General features: G+C 46.8%; 1 pseudogene; it reads right to left on the bottom strand.

Moving 5' to 3' along the window:
- Positions 1 to 7,097: 7,097 nt before the first annotated feature.
- LOC127686447 (secreted frizzled-related sequence protein 4-like) lies at positions 7,098 to 8,125 on the bottom strand (annotated as a pseudogene).
- Between the last annotated feature and the right edge of the window lie 4,423 nt (positions 8,126 to 12,548).

The following is a 12,548-nucleotide window of genomic DNA, read 5'->3' on the forward strand; positions in this document are numbered from 1 at the left end:
CCTAACTTCCTGTGTAGTGGTTGTGGCCAGAGCTGCCACCAAACCTCCTAACACAGAACTTGGATTGTGAGTAGGATGGTAAGTGAGGGCTGACTCAAGGAACTTGCCAGTGGGTTTGGGTGGGGGGGGGGGCGATGGTGGCAGCCAACAGAACTTTGGGAACAGCAAATCCCATGGGTGAGGATGTGTATTAGGCTGACCAGCACCACTGATTTCCCCCTCTAATCCACAGACAGAGGCAGTGGCAGTTTATGAGGTGTCAGGAGCCTCAGAGCCACTACTCAAGTGGTTCTCCGTGACAGTAGTCCCTGGGGCTCCTCAGCTGAAGGTTTCTACAACTCCTTTGATCATTCAATTCCTAGATGAGAGACCTAAAATTTTCATATTAATAAAAAGGCTTAGTGAGCACTAGAGCTGGGCAGATATCTACCCTCTCTGCTGTTATGTTGACCTCCCTGCCAATAATCCCACAATATGATTTGTCATATTCATCTAGGCTGCTCTTACTCCAACTGGCCAGCCCTCATGGCCATGTTTTCAAGGTTCCTACCCCATGATCTCTTCTCTTCTCTCTACCTTCTGCTCTTTCCCCTTGTAGTATTGCCTCAGACCACAAAGATAATAGTATTGTTGTTCTTGCCTGAAGACAGACTCACTTACATTGTGAATGAATATACCATCCTATACTATCACAGCTGTTTTCTAAATATTCTTGAATGTTAGCAGAATGGTTATTGTCCAAGGTAACTTCATCCCACAATGCATGTTTTATTTCCCTATTGGTTGATAGAGTCAACATGTTCAGATGCCCCTATTAAAATATGAATTTCAGATTGAGTTTACTCAACTTCTAGTGTAGTGTTTTGTCACTTAGAGGGTCATTAGGTAGCTCAGTACAATTTTTTTATTGACATCTCTCTGCATTTTTCTAGAGAATTCCTAAAACTTAAAACATAAAGAGAGAAGAGAAGGGTAAAGATGATCTTTTAAAATCTCAACAGTGATCATAACTTTTTTTTAAAAAAAAAAGTCCCTTGCTTTTTTTTTTATGTATAGGAGGCATCACATCTCTCCTGAAACTGTCAGAAAGGCATGCTAACCAGATCCTCTAAGCCAAGTCATTTTCCTCTACCACTAGATAGATACCTCACATACACTCATTTATTTTCATGTTTGGAATCATCCACTTCCAGAGTTCCTAGTTACGAAACACTTAAGGAGATAATAGCTGACACTTCAATGGGCTATATTAATTTGCTAATTTTAGCCAGAGAATTACTAGAAGAAAAAGGGTTTAAAAGAGCACTGTATCATCTTATGGTTCTGTGGGTCAGAAGTCCATACAAATGAGTGGGTTCTCGACTTAAAATCTGAAACCCAGTGCCAGTATGGGAGGGCTGGGGAGAAAGCCCATTCTAAATTGTTTCTGGTTGTAGACAGTGAGTGAACTTTTTCATGCAGCTATAGGGCAGAAGCCTTGTTGACTGTTGATCAGAGCTCACACTCAGCATGAAAAGTCTTCTCTCAAGGCCTTCTTTGCAGCTCATCATCTTCAAAGTCAGCAAGGGCACTCTAAATCAGTCCCAAGTTTCAAATTTCTCTGACCTCTCTCCATCTGTCACCAGCCATAAAGAACACTCTGCTTTTAGAGGAATGTAGTGAGATTGAGCCCAATCACATGGCCTCTCTTTTGATTATGTCAATGTCAAGTCACTATTATTTTTAATCACATCTTCAAAAATTCCTTTGACAATAACACAATATGATCATGGGTTAAAAATATGATAAAAATCCAAGACCTAAGTAAATGTGACTCTCATCAGATAAAAATTTGGGGCACTGATTTCCAGCTGGACATGCACAAAACCAAAACTAGAAGAGAGTCAACTCAAGGAGCAGGACATCTCAGCCTCAGCACTGTTGGCATATGTGTCCAGATACTGGGATGGATTCCTCCCCCAGAAGGTCCCTAACACTTCCTTATGTGCTCCATTATCATTATTTTGACATTCTTTTTTTTAAATAATATTTATTTATTTTTTTAATGTGAGTACACTGTAGCTAACTTCAGACACACAAGAAGAGGGATCAGATATCCTTATAGATGGTTGTGAGTCCCCATGTGGTTGCTGGGAATTGACTCAGGACCTCTGGAAGAGCAGTCAGTGCTCTTAACCTCTGAGCCATCTCTCCAGCCCCTATTTTGAAATTATTTTCTTTTTTTAAAGATTTATTTATTTTATGTATGTGAGTACACTGTTGCTGTCTTCAGACACAGAGAAGAGGGCATCAGACCCCATTACAGATGATTGTGAGCCACCATGCAGTTGCTGGGAACTTAACTCAGGACCTTTGGAAGAGCAGTCAGTGCTCTTAACCACTGAGCCATCTCTCCAGCCCTGTATTTTGGAATTCTTAACACTCTGCTCACACAGCCATGTAAGAAAATACTTCTGTGTCAGAGATGAAAACAAGACTTGAAGGGATCGGTGAGCATCCCCTAAGGCCACTCATCTCCATGGGGATGGAAATAAGGTTATGTATCCATGGCCAACCATCCATGTCCCTAGAATCCTTCACGGGCTCCTGAGGCTGCCGTGTGATGTGTCACAAGCTGGGTCACCAGAGTGCACCTCACAGTTCTGAAGGAGTCTGGATCTTAAGTGTGAGGAGGGTTTTGTTCCCTCAGAGTATTGCAGAGAAGCCTTCCCTTGCCTCCAGCATCTCCTTGTGGTTTCTGTCCACCCTTCCCATACTCTGACTTGTAGATGTCTCACTCCAGTCTCTCTGCTCAAACATCCTATGGACACATCTGAGTCTTCAAATGGCCTTAATGAGGACTCCAGTCATGGGGTTGGGACCTGTCTCAGCAGCACTGCACAACCTCATCTCAAGTCCCTACATCTGCAAAGGCACTGTTTGCAAAGGAATCCACATGAGCATGAACTGTGGGGGGTGGGGGGGCACTATTTGATCCACTGCAGTCATTGGGCCAGAATTGTGAAAGAAATCCCTTCCCCGAAGCCAGGCCCTCTTCTCTCTTCTCCCTCCAACAGCCTGATTCGGAATTATCCTGGGCAGTTATGGAAGTCCAAGCCAGGAAAGGGTCTGTAGGCGCCCAGATGCAGATGAGGGTGGGAAAGAGGTGGGGGATGTCTCAGAAATGCACAAAATGGGGTTGGAGAAGGAGGCAGGGTTGGAGGTAGGAAAAGCAAAGAGGTAGGCGTCCATGATGGCCTGAACAGGTCCAAAGTCTCCTAGGGAGAAGCCAGCATCCAACTTGTTTACTTATTGGCATGTTTTGCTGCCTCCAAAAGGAAACAGTTAAAAACAAGAAATCTGGGTTGGTTCCCAAGCAGTCCCTATCTGTCACCTTGTCTCCTCAGGCAAGCATTGCCTCTGCTGGCCTCTATCTGCCACCACCAGTCAGGAAACCGAGCAGCCTCCACTTTATTCCACTTGAGCCTAGCCAAACTGTTGCTCTTTAGTGGGGGGGCAAAGAAACCAATTCGCACCCTGGAAAAGAGCCTGGAGAGGGTGGGGGCGGGGAAAGGAGCTGGGCCCCAGGTTCCCCAGCATCATCGGATTGCACCTGGCTGGGGCTGGAGTCACCTGGAACACACAGCTCTGCAGCATCTCCCTAGCCAGGACGAGCCTGATGCACTGGGTGGGCTGCGAACAGAGGCAAGCTGGGGAGCACAGGGCTGGTTCAAGGGCAGGGGGTGGGGGTGGGGGCAAGAGGGAGATGCAGAGCTGGGGCGGGGCAGGGCGGGCTGGGCAGCGGCTACCTGACTTCCATGGAAGTGATATTCCTTGAGATGTCCATGACATTGATGCTGGCGTTCCCATTGCTGTTCCCTGAATCCTGCCCTTCCAGGAGAGGGAAGAGGTTCTCATCCTCTGGCAGCCAGCAATTGATCTCAGTCTTGCTGCAGACACAACCTGCAGGGCAAGACAGCAGGGAGCCCACACGGTCCAGGCAGACTCTTCCAAGCGAGAAAATCCACCAGAAACTACACTTGGCTGGCGAAGAGAGACATCCACCTCTGATCTCTAGTTCTAAAAAAGAGGAGGAGGAGGAGGAGGAGGAGGAGGAGGAGGAGGAGAGAGAGAGAGAGAGAGAGAGAGAGAGAGAGAGAGAGAGAGAGAGAGAGAGAGAGAGAGGTGGGGTGGGGGGAGTGGGGAGTGGGGAGAACAGGGTGGGGGGTAAGGAAACAAAGACAGCGAGGGAGGGGGGAAGGGGAACGGGGGCCTCTCTTTGAAATGCCTAATGATCAGATGCAAAATCCTTCAGCACAGGAAACCATCCCGGCCGCCTCAACCGCTGCCCGGCTGGGTGGGAGCCTTGGGTCCCTCTTGTGGCGTGTTCTGCCAGGTGTGGTGGCCAGGTTGGCGCTCGCCTGCTTGCGGGGTCCAGGAGCTCTGAAAAGGAGGCGAGCCCTCCTACTCCGAGTCAGAGGCTTTGCAGAGTTGCAGCAACAGACGGTGGGGAAGCAAAAATAATAATAATAAAAAGAAAAAAGATGGTGCTAAAGTCACCAAGTCCCACCTCCTGGGCAGAACTAAAATGGACAACCTGCAACACACAGTCGTACACACTCATGTGCACAGGCACGGAGCTGGAGGAAGAAGAGAAGGAAGATGCAGTCAGAGCTGCAGCAGCCGCCTTAAATGGCTAGCTATGCGCCTGCAGAAATGTACAAGTGCCCCAAGCCTTAGGAAACACGCAGATTATTGGAGCATCTTCCTTGGCTCCCTCCCTCCCTCCTCCCCTCCCTCCTCCCCTCCCTCCTCCCCTGCCTCCTCCCTTTCCTCCTCGCGGCCTCCTCCCTCCCACCTCCCCCCCCCCCCCCCCGCACGGGCTGGGAGTGGCAGGAGAGCAGAATCTCACCCACCCTCCCCTCTCCTCACCCCTCTCTCTCCGCCCTTCCTCTCCCTCCCGCTTCCCCACCCACCCACCTACTCGCCAGCTCTTGGCTTTCGCTGTTCTGCCACCCACAGCCGCTGCCTGCCCGCTCGCTGCAGTTGAGGGGAAAAACAGAGGGAAAGGAAAAGTTGCAGTTGGGATTCAGAGGGCTGGCCTCGGGGAGGGAGAGTTGGCAAGCTGGCTGAGCGAAGGGAATTGCTCTCTCCCTTCCACTTCCTGGCCTGGTGCTGCCCGGTTTTGCTGCAAACTCCTCCACGGGAGGAAGCGAAATGAGTGTGGCTGAGGTGACTGGGGTGCTCCCCAGCCTGGGTGAGGGGCTCGGGCTCGCAGACAGTGACAGGGAACAGGAGCACACAGGAACCCCAGCGAGGCAGCCAGGGACGCAGGCTGCAGACCTGCAGACCTAGATCTGAATGACACTCATCTGGGTAATCAAGAGTCCAGGAGCCGAGCTCGGCTTGGGAGGGGACTGCGGGGCGGGGTGCACTGAGTGCCCCCGAGTCTATTGCTCCTTCTTGGCGGTGCGTTTTGGGTTCAGCCTTGGGCAAGCAGGGAGTAGAAAGGGAGAGAGAGAGGGAAGGAGCGCCTGCGGGACTGCTCTGGAGAACCGAGGTGACCCAGGGCAAGCCTTGCAAGCTAAAGAAATGGCCGGCCAGGAAATTGAGACTTGAAGGGCATTTTTTGATAATCACTGCACCAGCACCTTTGAGGCCAGCTTCTTGGGCTCAGCCCTCGGGTGCGCCGAGCTGGCAGCCTGGTGAGGGGGCGGGCAGACTGCTCTCTCCCAATGATTTGGGGGCCACAGAACTTCCTCTTTCCATCCCCCACAAACACCCTTCCTGGTAGGGGCTCAAAACAGGTGCAGCCTTCCAGGCAAGTTTAGACCTGGTTGGGAGAGAAGTATGTCCCCCCACACAGATTTTTGCCTCGATAGGATTGTTTTAAAAATAAAATGCAAATGTAAATATGCGAAATGCGAGCTTTTTCCTGAGAAAACCTGAGATTTTGCCGTGAGAAAGGAGAAGAAAAGATTATGGGAGTCCCAGCAGGCAGACACCCTAAGCATTCTCATGCAGAAGAAGGCAGCTCTCTCCTCCCCTAGCTTGGGAAGGGCAGGCAAGAGAGCAAAATACATTGAATTCAACCGCATCCAGGATCTGAAAGGATTCTCCCTGCCCCACCGCACCCCATGGATTCCAATGCAGGTCATGCAACTTGTAGGCAAGATGGGGGAAGGGGTGTTGCGGTGCCACCAACCTGCCCCTAGTGCCACCAACAGACGGACCCGATGTCTCCCCATAACACTTATTGCTGGGAGTAAAACTTGGGTGAAAGGAGGAAAAGAAAAGAACAGGCCTAAAAAAGGCAGTTTCCCGACTTCTTCTTCTTCTGTTTTATTATTATCCAAGATGGCTCTTTATTGCTTTAGTCATAGAGGAAGAAAGAATACCGTTTGTGGGGCGGCCCCTGGGTAACTAGTGAGGAGCATCTCCTGGATGGTGTGGTAGCCAGATGACAAGAACATAGACCTTGACAGTCTGTCCCTCTTTACTTGTCATTTTTAGCTTTCTTTTCAAAGTTTCTAGGTAAAGACAGAATTGAAAGTCTGACAAACACACATCACCATTTCCCACATCCCATAGCTCTAAACTTTTCAAAGCCACACTCATCTGAAAAACCTTCCTACGGACCACACACATGAAGATCTTTTAAGTACCATTCCTCCTGCCTTTGTCAAAAACATGTTTTCAATAACATTTAATATATCACTAACTTCCTAACAGAAGTTAAAGGATATTCAATATTTTTGTCAAAAAAAGTTTTGTTTGACATAGCATGTGAACTTTACAATGTACATACATTATAGGTCAAATTCCCAAAACTGAAGGTCACACAGTATGCACACAGAGCACTGAATGCAGGCGCCCTTCCCCAACTTTCCCTCTTCTACTTTCCATACCAGGAAACCAACAAATAACAGGGCTCTGTGACTTAATGTGAAACACTGAAGCCATCACTAAGAGAAATGCTGCAAGATGTGTCTATAAAGAGAACCCCAGAGGGTCCTTAAGGCAAGTGGTGGGTGGCGTTCTGTAGGCTGTTCCAGGCAGCATCGCCTTCTCCTTCAAGGGTGGCTCCATCTTGGAAAGAAATTAGCTTGCACCTTTATTCAGGTTTGACTTTTGGGGTCACTTCTCACTTTGATGTTCTTAGGACTGGCAGGTTTGGGAGCAGGTGACCCTCCCTTTGGCTTTGGGGGGTTACTATGACTGGGGAAGCTGGCTGTTTGCTGCTTGTCCTGAATTGTTCTCTGCTGTTCCCGAAGTCTCTCTTCCCACTGTATGGACCTTCTACTGAGTTGATCTCCCCATTTCTCAACTAAACAATTTTCAAGAAGCATCATTCTTGAATGCCACTCATAACACATCATTAGGACATCTTGATGGGGCAGGATGTGTGGACACTGGCAGGAGGAATTGGTGATGAGAGGGACTTGCATTCGAGGGATATAGGTGAGGAGGACTTGAAGATCTCTTTCACATCTACCACAGTTGTGACCCCATTGCAACCATTCCTCTGGACGGCTTTTATTTTGGTATGAATAACATAGCTGTACTTTTTGCTCAGGTTTGTTGCCAAGGTTGGCTTCACCTTCTTGCACTTGCACTGATCAGGGCTCAGACGTTTACAGTCTGCATCAAAGGACCTTTCTTGCACCACCATATCTTGTGTGATGTCTATCCACTTTACATCTTCCGGAAGGTCAGCGACTATTGCCTTGGGAGAGATGCACACTCCAGGGTCATAGGCCGGCAGCTCACCGCAGGCCAGGCTCTCTGGCCAGCTGTGGTTATACATCTTCATGAGGGGCTTGCAGTCGTCACATGCTCGCTGGCACACAGACTTGCAGGGCTCGGCAGGATCCTGCAGGATCTCCAGGGTACAGTTGGGTGTGTACATGGCACAAAGGAAGAAGTGCAGCACGGAGCTGCAGTTCAGGTCCACTAGCTCCTCATACTGCTAGAGAGCAAGGATGGCGTTCTCCTGAGTGCTGTGGTGCAGGTGGTTGGGCATCTGGGTGACCTTCCAGGGCTTGTGCCTACACATGGGGATGCACACAGCCTCGCATGGCTCTCCCTGCGCTCCCAGCGCCAGGCACAGCCACAGGCATGAAGCCACCATGGCGGAGAAGATCATGGCACTGTCCTCCTGGGCTGCAGTCCCTGCTGGGAGGACCTTTGTCTTCCAGCCCCGCTGTTCTCCTCATCTCTACCTAGGGCCAGTAGAGTGAGCTTTCCTGCTGGAGCTCCAGTCCGCACTGTTGGGGAGTTCTGGGGCTTTGGCTGTAGATGCCCCCTGGGCACACCAGCGCCAGCAGCGCCAGCACTCAGCACCGACCCGCATGGGAAGCTCCAGTCTTGGGCCTGGCAGCTCAGAGTGCTGTGGGCAATGGCCACTGTAGAACCCTATTTATCCAGACTCATCCCCTGACAGGAGCTCAGCAGCCTTGGCAGCAGCAAGAACAGAGCAGGCTCCCACTCCGCTGCCCCACCCCCAGCACTCCTGCAGAAGCGATGATGTCATCTCCGCCACTCCACAGCCAAGGGCTATAGTTTTGCATTTCCCCCAAAGTCTCTCCTTTTTTTTTTTTTGTTTTTTAGTCTTCGAGTCTTTTTTCTTCAGATCAAGAAAAGCAGCATCTTGCTTTCAGTCATTTGGGACGCTGGATACAAACCTGTGCAAGGGGAGACTTTGCTAAGTCGGCCTTAAAGTTTCCCTAAGTACAGAGTTGGAGCAACGTGACCCTGTTGTCGCCCTTTAATATTGAAACATTTGTTGTTCCTTTCCGATAGGTGGCGAAAGAAGGGTCTCAGTCCTGAGGATGGTGTTGAACAGGGAAAGCCTAGCAAAGGAAAGCTAGGTGTTGGAGCTAGCACTGGCAGTTTACATAAGCCTCCCCCAGCCCGCTCTGAATCCTGTGGAGTTTGTTATTGTTATTGATGTTGTTTTGTGGCCACTGGACTTAGTTCTGGCTCAAGTTTTTTTCATTTTTTTCATTAATTTATTTTTCACTTTACATCTTAATCGCAGCACCTCTCCCGGGCCCACTCTTACCAGCTCCCACCGCCACACCCCTCCCCTCTTCCACAGAGAAGGTGAAGCTCCCCTTGGGTAGCACCCTGCTCTGGGTTATCTCCCACTAAGGCCCAACCAAAGAGTCCAGCTGGGCTAAGGGGATGGAAGGCAGGCAGCAGAGTCTGAGATGTCGGATGGGATGAGGGGATCAAGTGGTTAAGGCAATGGGCCAGATTTGCATTTTTAAATTACGTCCTTTCGAGTCATAGAAAGTCTTGCAACCAAAAAAAGCACAGGACCAGATGGTTTCAGTGCAGAATTCTACCAGACCTTCAAAGAAGAGTTAACACCAATACTCTTCAAACTATTCCACAAAATAGAAACAGAAGGAACACTACCCAATTCCTTCTAGGAAGCCACAATTACGCTGATACCAAAGCCACACAAAGATCCAACAAAGAAAGAGAACTTCAGACCAATTTCCCTTATGAACATCGATGCAAAAATACTCAATAAAATTCTTGCCAACCGAATCCAAGAACACATCAAAACGATCATCCATCATGATCAAGTAGGCTTTATCCTGGGAATGCAGGGTTGGTTCAATATACGGAAATCCATCAATACAATCCACTACATAAACAAACTCAAAGAAAAAAAACACATGGTCATTTCATTGGATGCTGAAAAAGCATTTGACAAAATTCAGCATCCTTTCATGCTTAAAGTCTTGGAGAGAACAGGAATTCAAGGCCCATACCTAAACATAGTAAAAGCAATATACAGCAAACCGGTAGCCAGCATCAAACTAAATGGAGAGAAACTTGAAGCAATCCCACTGAAATCAGGGACCAGACAAGGCTGCCCCCTTTCTCCTTATCTTTTCAATATTGTACTTGAGGTACTAGCTCGGGCAATTCGACAACATAAGGAGGTCAAAGGGATACAAATTGGAAAGGAAGAAGTCAAACTATCATTATTTGCAGACGACATGATCGTCTACCTAAGTGACCCAAAAAACTCCACTAGAGAGCTCCTACAGCTGATAAACAACTTCAGCAAAGTGGCAGGTTATAAAATCAACTCAAGCAAATCAGTGGCCTTCCTATACTCAAAGGATAAGCAGGCTGAGAAAGAAATTAGGGAAATGACCCCCTTCACAATAGCCACAAACAGTATAAAGTATCTTGGGGTGACTCTTACCAAACATGTGAAAGATCTGTATGACAAGAACTTCAAGACTCTGAAGAAGGAAATGGAAGAAGACCTCAAAAAATGGGAAAACCTCCCATGCTCATGGATCGGTAGAATCAATATAGTTAAAATGGCCATTTTGCCAAAAGCAATATACAGATTCAATGCAATACCCATCAAAATCCCAACTCAATTCTTCACAGAGTTAGAAAGAGCAATTATCAAATTCATCTGGAACAACAAAAAACCCAGGATAGCTAAAACTATTCTCAGCAACAAAAGAAAATCTGGGGGAATCAGTATCCCTGACCTCAAGCAATACTACAGAGCAATAGTGTTAAAAACTGCATGGTATTGGTACAGTGACAGGCAGGAGGATCAATGGAACAGGATTGAAGATTCATAAATGACCCACACACCTATGGTCACTTGATCCTCGACAAAGAGACTGAAAACATCCAATGGAAAAAAGATAGCCTTTTCAACAAATGGTGCTGGTTCAACTGGAGGTCAGCATGTAGAAGAATGCGGATTGATTCATCCTTGTCTCCTTGTACTAAGCTCAAATCCAAATGGATCAAGGACCTCCACATAAAGCCAGACACTCTGAAGCTAATAGAAAAGAAACTGGGGAAGACCCTTGAGTACATCGGTACAGGGAGAAAGTTTCTGAACAGAACACCAATAGCGTATGCTCTAAGAGCAAGAATTGACAAATGGGACCTCATAAGGTTACAGAGTTTCTGTAAGGCAAAGGACACCATCAAGAGGACAGATCGGCAACCAACAAATTGGGAAAAGATCTTCACCAATCCTACATCAGAAAGAGGGCTAATATCCAATATATATAAAGAACTCAAGAAGTTAGACTCCAGAAAACCGAACAACCCTATTAAAAAATTGGGTACAGAGTTAAACAAAGAATTCTCACCTGAAGAACTTTGGATGGCGGAGAAGCATCTTAAAAAATGCTCAACTTCATTAGTCATTAGGGAAATGCAAATCAAAACAACCCTAAGATTTCATCGTACACCAGTCAGAATGGCTAAGATTAAAAATTCAGGAGACAGCAGGTGTTGGAGAGGGTGTGGAGAAACAGGAACACTCCTCCACTGCTGGTGGGGTTGCAAATTGGTACAACCACTCTGGAAATCAGTCTGGCGGTTCCTCCGAAAACTGGGCACCTCACTTCCAGAAGATCCTGCTATACCACTCCTGGGCATATACCCAGAGAATTCCCCACCATGTAATACGGATACATGCTCTACTATGTTCATAGCAGCCCTATTTATAATTGCCAGATGCTGGAAAGAACCCAGGTATCCCTCAACAGAAGAGTGGATGCAAAAAATGTGGTATATCTACACAATGGAGTACTATTCAGCCATTAGAAACAATGAATTCATGAAATTCTTAGGCAAATGGATGGAGGTAGAGAACATCATACTAAGTGAGGTAACCCAGACTCAAAAAGTGAATCATGGTATGCACTCACTAATAAGTGGTTATTAACCTAGAAAACTGGAATACCCAAAACATAATCCACACATCAAATGAGATACAAGAAGAAAGGAGGAGTGGTCCCTGGTTCTGGAAAGACTCAGTGAAACAGTATTCGGCAAAACCAGAACGGGGAACTGGGAAGGGGTGGGAGGGAGGACAGGGGAAGAGAAGGGGGCTTATGGGACTTTTGGGGAGGGGGGGGCTAGAAAAGGGGAAATCATTTGAAATTAAATAAATTATATCGAATAAAAAAATTTAAAAAAAATTACGTCCTTTCAATCCATTTTACTTGTTTGTTTGCTTGTTTGTTACTGCATGAGTGTGTGTGTGTGTGTGTGTGTGTGTGTGTGTGTGTGTGTGTTGTACACGCCATTGTCCACACAGGAAAGTTGGGGGACAACTTTCAGGAGTTGGCTTTCTCCTGCTTCACTCTATGCTCTAGGGATTGAACTCAGATTGTCAGATTTCATGAAAATGTTTTTCCAGGCTCAGCCCTCTCAGGGACCTTGAAAATCATTTTTTAAAATTAAAACAAAGCAACATTCATTGGAGAAAGAAAGTTGTATGGTTATAAACATTTTGTTTGGCAACATAAATTTTGATAAAGATTTTCTCCCAAAACAAATTCTAGAAAGAAATTAAATTGTATTTTACTTTTCTAATAGTCAAGGGTAATAAAAATTATTGAAGGCTCAGAAATACTTTATGTTAATATTTCTAAATAATATATTAAAATTATTTTATTGCTATGGTTTTGTTTTTCAGGAATATGCAAGATTATATATAAAAAGGTGGACATCTATATCCACATACAAAAGTCTTTTTTACTAATTTTCATTTTAATAAT

Source organism: Apodemus sylvaticus, chromosome 5, assembly GCF_947179515.1.
Source record: "Apodemus sylvaticus chromosome 5, mApoSyl1.1, whole genome shotgun sequence".
In the NCBI taxonomy this organism is placed as follows: Eukaryota; Metazoa; Chordata; class Mammalia; order Rodentia; family Muridae; genus Apodemus; species Apodemus sylvaticus.